We start from the raw sequence: 16,920 nt of genomic DNA, 5'->3' as shown, positions 1-16,920 counted from the left end.
AACTAGGGATGTAAGGGTATTGTAAATACCGTCATACCGCAATATTAATTTTTTTCGATATTACCGTAGTCGCATGACTCTGTAAAACTATAGGTCTTCTGAGAAAATTTGCTCAGGCGAATGAAGCGAACGGGAGGTAGCGGAAACTACAATTCCCATCAGCCCATGCGTGGCCATCATCCCTTGCGGTCTGTTGTCGCTACAGATCCAGTAATGCGGAAATGGAGTGTGCTGCTAGAAGCGGGGATCAAAAAGAGCTGGAAATGATCGAACCTGAAGCGGGTGTTGTCGCCGCACGCGTACTGAATAGCGGTATTGTCGCGCATGTTCTGATCAGCTGTGTTGTCGCGCGCGTACTGAATAGCGGTATTGTCGCGCGTGTTCTGATCAGCTGTGTTGTCGCGCGCGTACTGAATAGCGGTGTTGTCGCGCGTGTTCTGATCAGCTGTGTTGTCGCGCGCGTACTGAATAGCGGTGTTGTCGCGCGCGTTCTGATCAGCTGTGTTGTCGCGCGCGTACTGAATAGCGGTATTGTCGCGCGTGTTCTGATCAGCTGTTTTGTCGCGCGTGCGTACTGAATAGCGGTATTGTCGCGCGTGTTCTGATCAGCTGTGTTGTCGCGCGCGTACTGAATAGCGGTATTGTCGCGCGCGCGTACTGAATAGCGGTATTGTCGCGCGTGTTCTGATCAGCTGTGTTGTAGCGCGCGTACTGAATAGCGGTATTGTCGCGCGCGTACTGAATAGCGGTATTGTCGCGCGTGTTCTGATCAGCTGTGTTGTCGCGCGCGTACTGAATAGCGGTGTTGTCGCGCGCGTACTGAATAGCGGTGTTGTCGCGCGTGTTCTGATCAGCTGTGTTGTCGCGTGCGTACTGAATAGCGGTGTTGTCGCGCGTGTTCTGATCAGCTGTGTTGTCGCGCGCGTACTGAATAGCGGTGTTGTCGCGCGCGTTCTGATCAGCTGTGTTGTCGCGCGCGTTCTGATCAGCTGTGTTGTCGCGCGCGTACTGAATAGCGGTATTGTCGCGCGTGTTCTGATCAGCTGTGTTGTCGCGCGCGTACTGAATAGCGGTATTGTCGCGCGTGTTCTGATCAGCTGTGTTGTCGCGCGCGTACTGAATAGCGGTATTGTCGCGCGTGTTCTGATCAGCGGTATTGTCGCGCGTGTTCTGATCAGCTGTGTTGTCGCGCGCGTACTGAATAGCGGTATTGTCGCGCGTGTTCTGATCAGCTGTGTTGTCGCCGCACGCGTACTGAATAGCGGTATTGTCGCGCATGTTCTGATCAGCTGTGTTGTCGCGCGCGTACTGAATAGCGGTATTGTCGCGCGTGTTCTGATCAGCTGTGTTGTCGCGCGCGTACTGAATAGCGGTGTTGTCGCGCGTGTTCTGATCAGCTGTGTTGTCGCGCGCGTACTGAATAGCGGTGTTGTCGCGCGCGTTCTGATCAGCTGTGTTGTCGCGCGCGTACTGAATAGCGGTATTGTCGCGCGTGTTCTGATCAGCTGTTTTGTCGCGCGTGCGTACTGAATAGCGGTATTGTCGCGCGTGTTCTGATCAGCTGTGTTGTCGCGCGCGTACTGAATAGCGGTATTGTCGCGCGCGCGTACTGAATAGCGGTATTGTCGCGCGTGTTCTGATCAGCTGTGTTGTCGCGCGCGTACTGAATAGCGGTATTGTCGCGCGCGTACTGAATAGCGGTATTGTCGCGCGTGTTCTGATCAGCTGTGTTGTCGCGCGCGTACTGAATAGCGGTGTTGTCGCGCGCGTACTGAATAGCGGTGTTGTCGCGCGTGTTCTGATCAGCTGTGTTGTCGCGTGCGTACTGAATAGCGGTGTTGTCGCGCGTGTTCTGATCAGCTGTGTTGTCGCGCGCGTACTGAATAGCGGTGTTGTCGCGCGCGTTCTGATCAGCTGTGTTGTCGCGCGCGTTCTGATCAGCTGTGTTGTCGCGCGCGTACTGAATAGCGGTATTGTCGCGCGTGTTCTGATCAGCTGTGTTGTCGCGCGCGTACTGAATAGCGGTATTGTCGCGCGTGTTCTGATCAGCTGTGTTGTCGCGCGCGTACTGAATAGCGGTATTGTCGCGCGTGTTCTGATCAGCGGTATTGTCGCGCGTGTTCTGATCAGCTGTGTTGTCGCGCGCGTACTGAATAGCGGTATTGTCGCGCGTGTTCTGATCAGCTGTGTTGTCGCGCGCGTACTGAATAGCGGTATTGTCGCGCGTGTTCTGATCAGCTGTGTTGTCGCGCGCGTACTGAATAGCGGTATTGTCGCGCGTGTTCTGATCAGCTGTGTTGTCGCGCGCGTACTGAATAGCGGTATTGTCGCGCGTGTTCTGATCAGCTGTTTTGTCGCACTTTCTATCCAAGACTAAAAAGGGCATGTGCACTGCACAGGTTCAGCCCTATGTGTGCACATGCCTGCAAGTTGGGGAATACGACTAATAACAGTCATGGGGACTGCAGAAACACAGCACACTGTTCAGATTGATGCAGACATTGACTTGTACCGCAAAGAGATCTCTATCTCACTCATGGTTTGTCTTCTCAAGTGGGGGAAAGACAATGCACAACGTTACCCACTGCTGTCAACATGGGCCAAGTCATATCTCTTGTCCCAGAAACCTCAGTCCCAAATGAGAGGGGTTTTTTCTGTTGCAGGGGACATTGTAAATACCCAGAGATACCAGCTTTTACCAGATTATATTTATATGATAATTTTCCTTTAAACCCATCTCTATCTAAGTGAGTGAGTGATTAAATGTTGAATGTGATGAGTTTTCAACAATACTAAATTGAAACTTAATTTTTTTACATGGTTTAATATTTTTTTGTTATTAAAATTGAAGTTCCTGTTTCAAAGCTTACAGATAGATGACTAATTTGTATGTCATTGACACTTTTTTGGATTATTTTCATAAGTTTTGTTTTTTCCTGTAAATGATTCAATAAATACCGTACCGTGACATTCATACCGAGGTATTACCGTACCGTGAAATTCTGATACCGTTACATCCCTAATAAAAACCCTTGATAAGAAATCAGTTCAATATCAGCATTGTTTAATTTTAAAAAATACAACTCGCTTAGTTGGGGAAATGTAATTAAATATGTACATATCTGTTTAATGTTTAAGACTTTACATAACCCGACTTCACCATTAAATCAGTTTGTAAATATTAGAACGACTGCTCACCGAACTACTAGAGGAGGTGACTGAGGGGACTGCATTATTCCTCTCAAGAAAAGCAAATTCAGTCAATCTGTATTTTCAGTGAGAGCTGCTAGGGAATGGAACTCCATCCCACCAACAATTAGAAGATCATGCACTTTCCGTTCTTTTCAGTCTCATGTTAGAAATTGGTTATTGACAAACCAGCATTGTCAGCATTAGTACTGTATTCTTGACACATTTGTACTGTTGTCTTTGGCTTTTTGTCCTCTGCTGCCATCAGTCTGTTCTTTTTTTTTCTTTTTTCTTTTCTTTACTTTTTTAACTGTAATGTTTAATGTTGTGCTTCTATTTTAGGTGTGACTTTGTTAACATTCTGTAAAGGGTCTACGGATGAATAATAGCCATTCTTGGCTAATTCTGGCACATTTTACAGTAATGTTTATTAATGTGCATTGACCCTGTAAACAAATAAACAAAAAAAAACAAAAAAAACGTATTTTCCACACTATAAGGCGAACCGGAAAGCATTAAATTTTGTCACAAAATGTCTGTGCGCCTGATAATCCGGTTCCAAAATCTCTTAAAATGTTGTTGATAATAATTTTTTAGATTAGATTAGATTCAACTTTATTGTCATTACACATGTACAAGTACAATGCAACGAAATGCAGTTTAGGTCTAACCAGCAGTGCAATAGCAGCAAGTGCAGGATACAGGAATAAGTTATAAAGTGCAGTTATAGAAAACTATGGTGATATTTACAGATGGATGTACTATCGACATTATATACAGGTTGGATAAGCTATGAACAGATTTACAATATATGAATATATGTGCAGGTTGCTATCAATAATCAGTAGTGTGCAGATACAAGTTTATATAATAATAATAATAATAATAATTTCTTGCTTTTCTGGGCACTCAAAGCACTTTACACATAGGGGGGATCTCCTCATCCACCACCAGTGTGCAGCATCCACCTGGATGACATGACAGCAGCCATTTTGCGCCAGACCGCACACCATACACCAGCTGATTGGTGGAGAGGAGACAGAGTGATGAAGACAATCATGATATGGGGAGGATTAGGAAGCCATGATGGACAGAGGCCAGTGGGGAAATTTGGCCAGGATGCCGAGGTTAAACCCCTGCTCTTTTCGAAGGACATCCTGGGATTTTTAACAAACACAGAGAGTCAGGACCTCTGTTTAACGTCTCATCCGAAGCAATGGATGACAGATGGTGAACACACTTTTACTCGCCTGGCGCTGCCTACCAGGGCGAGTTACGCCACCATATGTGAATGTATTGTCGATGCGTGGGCTAAGGTATCTGCTTTAACTTTTGTCCGAGCTTTCGTGAAAGCCGGCATCATTGCTGAACAGCCACCCAGCAACGAGACTCTGACAGTGATGAGAGAGAACAGGGCGTGTTTGATGGCGAAACTGCCCAGCTGTTCAATTCAGACACAGAAGATGAGAACTTTGATGGATCTGTGGAAGAAGACTGATTAAAAAAATAATGTGAGTGTATTGTTAAATAGTACAATAAAGTTCAACTAAACTACGGTAACTGTTTTGCTTACATTACCTTTTTTTATAGACTGTATGTGTGCTTGGAAAATCACACAAGTTGTTTGTTGATGCATTTTGGCAGACATATGCGTTGATGTCTGAAGCCTTGGTGAATAATTTATTCATTTTTTATTTATTTATTTTTATTTTATTGCATTTTTTTTGTTTAATTTAATTAAATTTTGGCGGTTCATTCTGCTGTGACGACCTCTGAAATAGAGACTAAGCCAAAGGAAAATTCATTTAATTGTTTTGTTTTATTTTGTTTTATTTATTTTATAATAATAAAATTTATAATTTTTTTTACTTTATGTTGTTTTTTTTCAGTGCTTTTTAATTTCCTTTAATTTTAATTTATTATTTAATTAATTTATTTATTTATTTGGCGTTCATGCATTGAATTTGTTTTTTAAAATTTATTTTCTTTTATTTATTTATTTAATTTGAATGTTTTTATTGTAGTCAGTCATTTGCTTCACTATTTTATATTTATTTTAATTAATTAAAATATTTTACGCTATTTATTTATTTCAGTTAGTTTAACTTTTAGGTTTAGATTTATTTTGATTTATTAATTAATTATTTTTTTGGCTTCATTTTGCTTTATTTATTTATGTTTTTTGTTTTTTATTTTTGTTTTGCTTTATTTTGCTTTAATTTATTTTGTTATTTATATATTTATTTATTTAGATTTTTTTTATTGTAGTCAGTAATTTTTTTTCAAAGTTTTATATTCATTTTAATTAATTAATTATTTTTATTTTATTTTATTTTATTGTTTGTTGATGCATTTTGGCCTAAACTATGGTAACTATTTTGCTTCCTTTACCTTTTTTTATAGACTGTATGTTTTAGCGTGTGCCTTATAACACATTGCGCCTTATGTATTGGTTAAGTACAGAAATAGTCCTTGTAATTGAGATTGCGTCTTATAATCTGGTGCGCCATATAGTGTGGAAAAAACGGTAAGTTTTATATAGAAGGTGATCAGTGTCAGTCTCACAACTACACTCTCAGAAATAAAGGTACAGGAGCTGTCATTGGGACAGTACCTTTTCAAAAGGTACATAATTATACCTGAAGGGTCCATAATGGTACCCCAAAGGTACTTTTTAGGTACAATTGGGTCAGGGCCGGAGTGGGACTCCTTTTCAGCTCTTGAGTTTCAAGTTTTAGACCGGCCCACCTGTTCACGACTGACTATATTTATTCAGTTTCTAATGACACTATCACGTCTTTGTCAAGGACACAGCTGCTTTAGAACTTCAAATGTTTTTCATAAATATGAGAACATTAAAGGATCGCTAAATCTCCAACACTAATCTTGAAACATCTCAATGTCCTTTCTAGCAATATCAGAATATATGTTCTGTGCAAAATCCCCCAATTTGGGCCTGATTTGGGTTCTAATATGCACCTTTTAGTTACCACTGTGGACGCTTTGGGTACAAATATGTATCCTTTAAAAAGGTACTGCCCCAGTGACAGCTTCTGTAATGCCTAGTTCAGACTGCGTGATTTTAGCCGCGATTTTGGCTCGCCGACAGGTTTTGAGAAATCGCCGACAAATGCCTGAAATCACAGACAAATCGCTGCTCATGCACGTGAGTGACAATCACACAGTATGAACTTTCAAAGACGCGATCTTAGAGAATCGCAGATGAGTCGCCGATGCCTGTGAGATATCTGGAGCTGTCGGCAATTCAAATCATGCCGTGTGAAATGAGTTTTGACTGAAAATAACATCAGCGATCGCCTACAGCCAATGAGAGAGCAGCTTTCACTTGTGTGTGTGTGTGTGTGTGTGTATACCTGCTGCAGGCCAGCGGGAGGCTGGGGGAGAAGTTAAAAGCGCTCTTTTTCGTTTTATTTGGACCCACGAAATGGAGGAAAAACTAGTGGAGGTTTGACAGGACTCAGAAGCAACCGTGTCTGTTTGACGTTTCATCCAGAAAGAAATTAGTTTATTATCAACTTTGAGGAGAAATGGCTAATTCCCTTTAAACCCAGGTGAGCAAACATGTGCATGTTCTACCCCATTAAAGGCTTCTTTCTCATTATGTAGTTAATAACAAAAGATATACGACGTGTTTTTGGCTGTGAGACGTAGTTTGGACCAAGTTGTCGGCGATTCTTCCTATAGTAAAGTCTTGCAATGTGAAAATCCCTGTCGCCGATCCATCTTGCAGTGTAAACAAAGCAGCGACGAAACGCTAGCCCAGATAGTCATGCAGTGTGAAAACATCTGTGACACACTACTTTGGAAATCATGCAGTCTGAACTCGGCATAACTAAAAGTTTAGTTCCAATCCCAATTAGACACACCTAGGCTAGCTAATCAATCTCATACTAGGCTTTCTAGAAACATCCGTGCAGGTGTGTTGAGGCAAGTTAGGCTAGAATCTGCAGGACATCGGCGCTCTAGGACTGTGTTCGGGCATCCCTGATCTAAACAGTCTCTGGGTCAATGCATGTAAGATTTTGAACATCTTCTTGGACACTTTTAATGCTTCCAAACAGTTTGCTGCAATGCAAAGGTCACATATCTTGAGGTAGTTCATTATGAGGTGATTTACCTTCTATGTGTGATTTGATTGGACAGGAATAACAGGACTGATTTTTCTAATTCCCACAAGAAATAATAAAGTCGTGACTGCAGGTTGAACACTGAAAACCCTAATGTTGTCTTTACTTAAACAATTAAGTAAAGTTGACTGAACATAACTTAAAATTTTGCATTTTAGTGGTATCACTTAAAAATATGAGTTAATTTAACTTATGTACCATGAAAATGCAAAAACTTAAGATTTCAAGTGTAGTGAGCTCAAAACTATAATTAATAATTTGGAAAAAAAGAATTCATTTTCACAAATTTAGTCTTGACTATTAAATTCTAATTTGTGCAACCTTTTTTGATCTTTTTTAAATCAGAAAACATGGCTTCAGATATATTATTCATTATAATGTGAATAAATGGCTACTTATTTTTTATATATAACTATATATATTTTATATATATATAGTACTGTTTTAATGGAACTACAGGGCACTAGAGGGCGCTGGTCACAAACCTGGAATGTATAATAGGTGAGTGGGTGAATGAAGAAGAGATTCAGTTGTGGTAGAGGGAAGTATGGTTCCTTGGAGCTACTTCAAGCTGTTTGTATTGTGAAGTCCTAGTTGGTAAACCTTGCCTTTAAGATCAGCCTAAGGGCTTCCTTTTTCAGTTTGCCAAACTTAGCACTAAGTGTGGTGAACTGAACAATTCAAGTATAATCTACTTAAGTACTAAGTTTGGTGAACTGAACAATTCAAGTATAATCTACTTAAGTACAAAGTTTGGTGAACTGAACAATTCAAGTATAATCTACTTAAGTACTAAGTTTGGTGAACTGAACAGTTCAAGTATAATCTACTTAAGTACTAAGTTTGGTGAACTGAACAATTCAAGTATAATCTACTTAAGTACTAAGTTTGGTGAACTGAACAATTCAAGTATAATCTACTTAAGTACTAAGTTTGGTGAACTGAACAATTCAAGTATAATCTACTTAAGTACTAAGTTTGGTGAACTGAACAGTTCAAGTATAATCTACTTAAGTACTAAGTTTGGTGAACTGAACAATTCAAGTATAATCTACTTAAGTACTAAGTTTGGTGAACTGAACAATTCAAGTATAATCTACTTAAGTACTAAGTTTGGTGAACTGAACAGTTCAAGTATAATCTACTTAAGTACTAAGTTTGGTGAACTGAACAATTCAAGTATAATCTACTTAAGTACTAAGTTTGGTGAACTGAACAGTTCAAGTATAATCTACTTAAGTACTAAGTTTGGTGAACTGAACAGTTCAAGTATAATCTACTTAAGTACTAAGTTTGGTGAACTGAACAGTTCAAGTATAATCTACTTAAGTACTAAGTTTGGTGAACTGAACAATTCAAGTATAATCTACTTAAGTACTAAGTTTGGTGAACTGAACAATTCAAGTATAATCTACAAAACCGGCAAGTTAAATAAACTCATACATGCAAGTTTTGGGAGACTCCATTACTCAATTAAATTGAGGCAACGAGTTTACTCAATTAATTTAGCTCAGTCAACTTATTAGGGTTTTCAGTGAAGTAGTGGAGTAAAAGTACAGATACTGCACTAAAAATGTACTCAAGGAAAAGTAAAAGTACACATTTTTAAAACTACTTAATGAATACAAATCCTGAGAAAAACTACTCAATTACAGTCATTTGAGTGTTTGTAATTACACCACTGGCAAGCATGAAGGTGCCAGTGCAACTCTGCAGTCAGACCCTTCTCAAAATAGGTGCCCTTTAACACAAACAAAAGCGCTTGCAGGGAATCATCGCTTTAATACCACTACATTTGAGCTTTGAGTGAATAAACACCTGTAATATTCATCACGAAGGCCTTCTTCATCACAAAGGCACTCTTGCAGTTTGATAAACATGTATATGCGGTTATGAAGAGCAGCTTTTTCCAGCTTAGATTGGTGGCAAAAGTTTAACCCTTTCTTTCTAAAAAAAGATTTAGAAACTGTAACCCATGCTTTAATCTCCTCTCGGTTAGACTACTGCAACTTTTTGTACATTGGCCTACCTCAGTCAACACTCTCTTGGCTACAGCTGGTCCAAAATGCAGCCGCCAGATTAATAACAGGAACTAAGAAAAGAGATCATATCTCCCCTGTCCTCGCCTCATTGCACTGGCTACCTATAAAATACAGGGTTGATTTTAAAATTCTTCTTTTCACTTATAAAGCTTTGCACAATTCTGCCCCGGCGTATGTCAGCGAGCTTATTAGGCCATATATAGCTTGTAGACTCTTAAGATCCCATGACCAGTTTCTTTTGTCTGTCCCTCGGTCTCGCTGCAAGTCAAAGGGTGATCGAGCTTTCAGTGTTGCGGCCCCGAAGCTCGGGAACAGTCTCCCAATGAACATCAGAATCTCTCCGTCTTTGGATGCTTTTAAATCTAACTTAAAGACATATTTTTACTCTCTTGCCTTTGACTGATGCATGCATGTTATTTTTTATTATTTATATTTTAGTGTTATTTTTAAATATATTTCATTGTATTTTAATACCAGTTAATTTTAGTTTTATTGTCTAGTTTATTTTATTGTAAAGCACTTTGGATCAGCTACGGTTGTGTAAAATTGTGCTCTATAAATAAAGTGTGCCTTGCCTTGCCTTCTTGAGTTCAGCATTCATCTCCACACTCCACAAGTTCAATTAATGAATTCATAAAAACTTTTTTTAAATGATGAAGAAGAAGAAAAAAAATCTGTTGTAGCTCTTTATCAAAGCGCTTCATATTTGCGGCATGTGGGAGCATGTTCATGCATTTGCAGAGCAGAACGAATGCTTTATAAATCTGAAGTAATGAGCATCCCCCCGGAGCTGTTGTCTAAATGAAGATTTTACAGCCAATCTGAATTTGACTGCCGCATTACTGTTCTGCCTTAAGTGCGTTTGTTTAACAGGTGTGCCAGATTGCTATTTTCCTCTTTCTTTTTGCGCCGCTGCTGCCGGGGAGAAATTACCGGCGTAGAGCTTTAGCTTACTGACGGCTGGAGGAGCTTCGGCAATCAGAAACTACCTTGAAACTGTAGTTTGTCAAGCTATTTAGGATTTAAAGTAGACTCAAGCTGTTCTTTTTTTGGAAAAACTAGTTACTAAAACTGTTTTGAGTTTGTGATGCCTGCTGTTTCAGTATTAGGATGGATGGAGTGCATGTATAATGATGCACAACAGATTATTTTTAATATAAGTGTGTTTTTATTTTGCAAATAATTTATAAAATTTAATTGTAACTCGGGCGGTATGGTGGCTTAGGGGTTAGCACTGTCGCCTCACAGCAAGACATTGGCTTGTTCGAGTCCCGGCTGGGTCAGTTGGCATTTCTGTGTTGAGTTTGCATGTTCTCCCCATGTTGGTTTGGGTTTCCTTTGGGTTCATTACGCTGTGCCGACCCCTGATAAATAAGAGACTAAGCCAAAGGAAAATAAATGAATTAATTAAATAAAAATATAATTTAATTCAATAATATTAATAATACAATTTTAATTTGTATCGTTTAATCTATTATAATATTATAAAATACCTTTTTTTAGACTCAAAAAAGCTTGTAACAACTTGAGGGAGACTAAATAGAGAGTAAATTCTCATTTTTGGTGTGAACTACCCCCTTTAAAGAGTGTCCAGGGACCAGATGAGTTACTGTATCATGCTGTCAAATGCTTAGCTAATCTACTGGTTGTCTAACGACTGGGGGGAGTGACAGAAGACAACAGCGGGTAAGATCCAATATGCAGGTTTATTCAGCGTCAGGCAAGCAGTGGTCATACAGGTGCAAACAGGTATGGGCAAATCCGAAATCGTAATCGTATTAACAGGCGACAGGTCAAAAGGCAGGCGGCTAAACAGGAGAACAAGGAAAACAAGGCTAAGGTCTAACACGGAGAAACAAGACAGGGAAACGCGTTGTAATGTCACAAAATGCAAACAAGACTCCGCCAACTGGATGGGTTCATGAGTGGCTATAAGTGGTGTGATATCAGTCTCTGACAAGGTGCAGCTGGTGATTGTAATCAGGGTAGATGAATGAACAGGCGTGCGTGACTGGAAGAAGTGCATGTATGAAAATGTAGTCCTGGGATATGCGGAAGTGTAGTATTTCAATTACAGTGTTATCTTGTTTAATGTAGTGTATTTCTGTTAGCATTTTAGATATTTTAAAGAATGCTGAAAATCTGTAACCATTGACTTTCAAAGTATTTGTTTTTCCTACGATGGAAGTCAATGGTTACAGGTTTTCAGCATTCTTCAAAATATCTTCTTTTGTAAATAATATAATAAAGACTAAATAGTATATAGAATTAAATATTTAAATATTATAAATAATAGCAGTATAATTTAATTTAATAAAAATAATACATTTGTTTAAATTTTTTAATGAATTTTATTAAAATAAAATATTTTACATTGAATAAAAGAGATTAAAAAAGGCTTGCAACCACTTAAGGGTGTGTAAATTCACATTTTTTTTTGTGAACTGCCCCTTTGAAGAGTGTCCAGGGACCCAGATGAGTTACCATATCATCAAACGCTCAGCTAATCTACTGGTTGCTTCCTCAAATAAATATTTCAATTACAGTGTTATCTTGTTTAATGTAGTGTATTTCTGTGAGCGTTTTAGATATTTTGAAGAATGCTGAAAACCTGTAACCATTGACTTTCAAAGTATTTGTTTTTCCTACAATGGAAGTCAATGGTTACAGGTTTTCAGCATTCTTCAAAATATCTTCTTTTGTAAATATTATAATAAAGACTAAATAGTATATAGAATAAAATATTTAAATATTATAAATAATAGCAGTATAATTTAATTTAATAAAAATAATACATTTGTTTTAATTTTTAATGAATTTTTTTTAATAAAATATTTTATATAGAATAAAAGAGACTCAAAAAGGCTTGTAACCACTTAAGGGTGTGTAAATTCACATTTTTTTTTGTGAACTGCCCCTTTGAAGAGTGTCCAGGGACCCAGATGAGTTACTGTATCATCAGATGCTCAACTAATCTACTGGTTGCTTCATCAAATAAATTGTTCAATTAAAGTGTTATCTAGATTAATGTAGTGTGTTTCTGTCATCGTTTTAGAAATTTTAAAGAATGCTAAAAACCTGTAACCATTGACTTCCATATTCTGTATTTGATTTTCCTACAATGGAGGTCAATGGTTACAGGTTTTCAGCATTCTTCAAAATATCTTCTCTTGTTAATCATAAAATAAAGACTAAATAATATATACAATTAAAATGTTAAAATATTATAAATAATAACTATATAATTTAATAAAAATAAAAAATGTATTGAATTTTTTATTGAATTGTATTAATATAAAATATTTTATATAGAATAAAAGAGATTAAAAAGGCTTTTAACCACGTAAGGGTGAGTAAATTCTAATTTTTGGTGTGAACTACCCCTTTAAAGTGTCCAAGGACCCAGATGAGTTACTGTATTATCAAACGCTCATATAATCTACTGGTTGCTTCATCAAATAAATATTTCAATTAAAGTATTACCTTGTTTAATGTAGTGTGTTTCTGTCATTGTTTTAGATATTTTGAAGAATGCTGAAAATCTGTAACCATTGACTTTCAAAGTATGTGTTTTTTCTTACAATGGAAGCTGTAACCAACCTGGTGACAGCTTTTTTTTAGCATTCTTCGAAATATCTTCTTTTGTAAATAATAAAATAATAATATAAAGAATAAATTGTATGTAGAATGAAAATAATTAGATATAAATAACAACAATACAATTTAATTTAATAAAAATAATAATTTTATATTTATTTTTTATTGAATGTATTATAATGTAAAATATTTTATATCAAATTAAAGAGACTCAAAAAGGCTTTGTAACCACTTAAGGGTAAGTTAAATTTTTTGGTGTGAACTACCCCCCTAAAGAGTGTCCAGTGACCAGATGAGTCACTGTATCATGCTATCAAACGCTCAGCTAATCTACTGGTTGCTTCCTCAAATAAATATTTCAATCAAAGTGTTACCTTGTTTAATGTAGTGTGTTTCTGTCAACGTTTTAGATATTTTGAAGAATGCTGAAAACCTGTAACCATTGACTTTCATAGTATGTGTTTTTCCTACAATGGAGGTCAATGGTTACAGGTTTTCAGCATTCCTCAAAATATCTTCTTTTGTGTTCAACAGAACTCATAAAAGTCTGGAAACACTTGAGGGAGACTAAATAATGAGTAAATTCAAATTTTCATTCTTCAAAATTTCTTCTTTTGCAAATAATAAAATAAAGACTAAATATTATATAGAATAAAATGTTTAAATATTATAAATAATAACAATATAATTTAATTTAATTTAATAAAAATGTATTCTTTTATTTATATATTTGTATTGAATTTTTTATAATGTACAATATTTCATATAGAATAAAAGAGATTTAAAAAGGCTTGTAACCACTTAAGGGTGAGTAAATTCTCATTTTTGGTGTGAACTGCCCCTTTAAAGAGTGTCCAGGGACCCAGATGAGTTACTGTATCATCAGATGCTCAACTAATCTACTGGTTGCTTCATCAAATAAATATTTAAATTAAAGTGCTAATGCTGAAAGCCTGTATGGAGCAGCACGGTGGCGCAGAGGGTAGCACAATCGCCTCTCAGCAAGAAGGTTGCTGGTTCGAGCCCCGGCTAGGTCAATTGGCATTTCTGTGTAGTTTGCATGTTCTCCCCGTGTTTGCATGGGTTTCCTCCTGGTGCTCCGGTTTCCCCCACAGTTCAAACACATGCGCCATAGGTGAATTGAACTAAATTGGCCGTAGTGTATGTGTGTGAATGAGTGTGTGTATCGACTGTGTAACACATGCTGGATCAGTTGGCGGTTCATTCTGTTGTGGTGACCCCAGATTAATAAAGGGACTAAGCCAATGAGAAAAGAAATGAATGAATGTAAACCTGTAACCATTGACTTCCATATACCTCATTTGATTTCCTACAATGGAGGTCAATGGTTACAGGTTTTCAGCATTCTTCAAAATATCTTCTTTTGCAAATAATAAAGGGATAAAATAAAGATTAAATATTATATCGAATAAAATACAATTTTATATAATAATAATGATAATAATAATAATAATATAATTTTTTATTTGTATCATTTAATTTCTGATATTATCAAATATTTTATATAGAATAAAAGAGATTTAAAAAGGCCACTTCAGGGTGAGTAAATTCGAATATTTGGTGTGAACTACCCCTTTAAAGAGTGTCCGGGGACCCAGATGAGTTACCGTATCATGCTGTCAAACGCTCAGCTAATCTACTGGTTGCTTCATTAGCAAACTAATCATTTAAAGCAGTTCCCTCCCCCAGAACAGACTGGTTTTGGGTCAGCTCTAGTGTATTCAGACGTGTCAGAGCCCTCCGGCTGTAGACATCCAGTTTAATTTCCCCGCTGGCCTAAAAAGGGGGCACAAATTCAACTAAAAATCACAAGCTGTTTTGCTGGCTCTCCTCTGTGGCTCATAATGAATCTAATGAATATAAAGAGCCAGAAGGGAGGGGAGGGGGAAGGAGGGGGGAATTCATTTTGACCAAGCTTTTTTTTGTGTGTGTGTTTGACCGGCGACAAAAGGACAATGACTAAAGGGTTTTGTCGCCTTCACTTTGAATTTGTTTTGAGGTTTCATCGCTAACACTGCATTGGCTGAATAAGTGCTGACGGTGCTGGCTTTATAGTACACATGACATCAAAACCAAACATATCGATTGTGTTAGCTCACATTGCAAGTTTTGTGGTGAACAATTCATCTGCGCATGTCATTAAGAGAAATAAAAACAATAGTTTGCTTGCGTAATCGTTAATTGTAATCTAAAAATGCACTTCCTGTTTGTCTTGAGTTAAATTCTCAGATTCGGTCTGTCTGAAGTAGTGGGCGGGACTAACATACTTAGCCACGCCCCTCCAGCTGTCAGTTTTGACAGAGCACACGGAAATGGTGAGGAGGAGGAGTCTGTTAGGTTGTAATAACTCTCCGGCTGCTGTAATTTCTAGCTAAGAATTATTGGTCATCTGGTTATCTCTGTGATCACGGATCATAAAGGTGTCTGTACAGTCGTACCTGTTTCAGACAAAATCTCTTCAAAGTGATTTATATTCAACTCAAATCAAATGTGGCGCCGCTCAAACTGTTTGCTCGGGTCTCAAAAAAAATCACGCACACTGCCGGCCAAAATCATGCTGCGTACACACAAAATGAACGTCTGCAAACACAGCGATGATGTCACATTCGTCGGCTGCTCTTAAAGGGCCATGACACCCCCCACTTTCGGTTAAAGTCTACTTCAGAATTTTTTCAAAAGATGCATGATTAATGGGCGTGGAGCTCCGCGAGCATCGGGCAGGAGTGGGCGTGGCCAGCAGGGGAGAAAGGGAGCGACAGCTCACAAAATGAGACACAAACCGTGAGGAGACGCATGAGTTTATAGTTCACAAAGTTAAAATGCAAAGAAATAAACAGTGATTTAATGCCCTGCTACATTTGTTATTCGTAATTTCATATACAAATAATCACAATTTATATAATTATAAAGATAAGTGTGTTCATGTAAACACTATAAATGAGGGTTCTCCCTCGATCCCCGGGTATAAATTACAGATCTGAATGCAGACTCAGTGCAGCAGGTCTCCTGACCTGTCTATTTTAACCATTAACCCTGATGGTAATCTAGAGGCAAACACAGCAGCACAGCGATGTGTCTGAATGTGAACGAACTCCTGATAAATATCAACGTCCGCCATTCTTCAATTCTCTTACTGCGACAAAAATGCTTGCAGCACACACACAGCTTTGCTGTATGATCGGCCCTGACAAGATCGCGGGGAAAAAACATGCAACAAAACCCGTGGATCATGGAAACCAACACATACAACCCTTCATGCACGGCTACTGCATGCCGTGGGTCCGGGTCTCACAGCTTGCTTGAAACTGGCAGGTCTGCCTTCGGAAAGCACGTGCTCTCATGAATAATTAAGTAGCCGGCTCTTCTCATAGGATAAGAAAACTCCGCTATGAATAATAATGAGAAACCGACGCGTCATCATTGCACTTGCAGTACTGCACTACGTCGCCGATTTTGATCCCGCCCCAAAAATCATTTAAAACCCGGAAGCTAAAATTAGCTGACAAAAGCTCAAAATTATCCAGTTTTCCCCACAATTAAAGCTGACAGGTGCTAACATTGTCTTAACTGATGCTCAACACACACACATCTGTTAATATAAAAAAAAGTTCTCCAGGGTGTCCTGAACCTTTAAGCGAACTAGCGATGCGTGGTGTATATTTTCCTTCTTTTTCTCTTATCACAACGGAATGAACCACCACTTACTTGACAGATTTATATATTTTAGGTGGTTTGTGTAATGGGTTTTGGTAAAATATTCTCTAATTGCACATTTAGTGATTTTCAGCTAATAGCACTGTCTTGTCCCAATAGGAGCATTTAGAGGTTTTTGCAATAAAAGCAGATGTGGATTCAGCTGGTTTTGACACAAAAGAAAATCTACCTTGTTAAAAACTAAAGAACTGTCTAAAGTGACATTTTTG

The 16,920-nt window shown here is 38.1% G+C and overlaps 2 long non-coding RNA genes across 10 annotated transcripts in view; one reads left to right on the top strand and one right to left on the bottom strand.

Moving 5' to 3' along the window:
* LOC147842463 (uncharacterized) overlaps window positions 1–16,920 on the bottom strand; it is a 758,429-nt gene that overhangs the window by 353,782 nt on the left and 387,727 nt on the right. The gene's annotated exons all lie outside the window — the stretch shown is intronic.
* The window catches only part of LOC147842465 (uncharacterized), a 180,099-nt gene that overhangs the window by 146,023 nt on the left and 17,156 nt on the right, over window positions 1–16,920 (top strand). Inside the window, exon 11 of one of the 9 annotated variants that reach the window (XR_015500045.1) lies at window positions 4,105–4,747. The exons of 7 other annotated variants lie outside the window; for them this stretch is intronic. This is a non-coding gene — a long non-coding RNA (uncharacterized LOC147842465). Of the gene's footprint in view, window positions 1–4,104; window positions 4,748–16,920 lie in introns of those variants that run through there. One more of the 9 variants, XR_015500038.1, reaches the window with a different exon arrangement.

This window comes from Danio rerio, chromosome 9 (assembly GCF_052040795.2).
Source record: "Danio rerio strain M-AB ecotype USA chromosome 9, GRCz13ab, whole genome shotgun sequence".
Classification (NCBI taxonomy): domain Eukaryota; kingdom Metazoa; phylum Chordata; class Actinopteri; order Cypriniformes; family Danionidae; genus Danio; species Danio rerio.
The sequence above is the reverse complement of the archived record's forward strand: the minus strand, read 5'-3'. Positions and strand labels throughout refer to the sequence as shown.